The sequence below is a fragment of the Sciurus vulgaris genome, assembly GCF_902686455.1.
Source record: "Sciurus vulgaris genome assembly, chromosome: 12".
Classification (NCBI taxonomy): Eukaryota; Metazoa; Chordata; class Mammalia; order Rodentia; family Sciuridae; genus Sciurus; species Sciurus vulgaris.
Window position 1 is genome coordinate 30,354,773 of NC_136473.1, and position 1,439 is coordinate 30,356,211.

The following is a 1,439-nucleotide window of genomic DNA, read 5'->3' on the forward strand; positions in this document are numbered from 1 at the left end:
TTTGGTTATGACTCACATAACCGAAAGGTCCAGCAGGGAGTGAGGCAGAAGTTAGGCATGATCCTTTTAGAACTCTGGTTCCACTTCTCTGTGCTTCCGTCAGTATCGCCCTCCTCTTCGAAAACTGCAAGTGAAAGCCTTATCTCCCAGCATCCCTAGTTATATGCTACTTGAGCCTGAACCAATTCTTGCGGCTATTTGAACGCCAGGCACTGATTGGTTTATCCTGGGGCACTAATCTCAACCCTACCAATCATATGGGCAGAAGATGGCATACGTTGTTTTAACTCATGCCAATCACAGTCTGCTCATAGACTTGATGGTGGGTCTGTTCCACCCGATAGCCTGCGATGAGATGAGAAGAGAGGGAACAGTGAACTCTACCCCTGTGAAAGACAGGGGAAGGACACTGCGTAAGGAACTAGTGAACACCAACCACACCATTTTCTTTAGAATAGTAATAAGACAAGGCAGATTTTGAAAATTAGCATACCATTTTTTTCATAGTTGGAAGAGAAAGAAATAGTATTATATTTATTTACTCAAAAGAACCATATTATTGGAATGAGAGTAGTTAGAAATCAGTGTTCTGGAATCTGCATCTTTGGGTTTACATTGTACTTCCACACTTAGCACTCATAGGACATCAAATAAGTCAATAAGTGGTATCTGTATTTCAGTAAATGTCAATAAGAACAGTGCTGACATCAGAAGGACTAAGTTAAATCATACATGCAAATAGATCTTGCAAAGTAATAAGTACTCCACAGTTATTACCCAACCACTAGATGTGACCTCTGTCCCTGCCTGCTTCATTGCTATTCCTAGGTGCATAGCATTTAATAGATGTCTAGTAAACAGTTGGGGGAAGAATGAGTGAATCTCCTTTGTTCTCTCTAAGTCTCAAAACCAGAGTAAAGAAGAGGAAAGAGTTAAGGAAACCAGAGGGCCGGCACAGCTGGAGCAAGTTCTTGGTTGAAGGCCAGCACTAAAATCCAGGAGGAAGGAGGTTTGGAGTTGTCGATCTACTTTGAGTGCTGTTGGAACAATGCAGCTGACAAGGTCTGGAAAAGAAGAGATGGAAGTGTTGGTTAAATCCCACGGCATAGGCAGTTCTTTTTTATGTTTTAGCTTTTCTTTTATTTTTCAGGCTAAGAAGCAAAGGATCAAGATGGATCATCTGGTTTAGTAACGTAATCTTAAAATGAAAATGCTGGGAGTTTCTCTGTGGGAAAAGAGAGAAGAAGAGGATTCAAAGGAAAAAGACAATAGAGGATTTAATCCAAAACATCTAAAAGCAAATATTGTTCTCGGGGATTTCCAGAGATTCTCTATAGAGGGACAGAAAGACTGACCACTAAAAGACAGAGGGACACAACCATGGAGAGGTTCCAAGCAAGGGAACTGTCCATGCATTGTCAGAGTAGCCTATGGGGCTA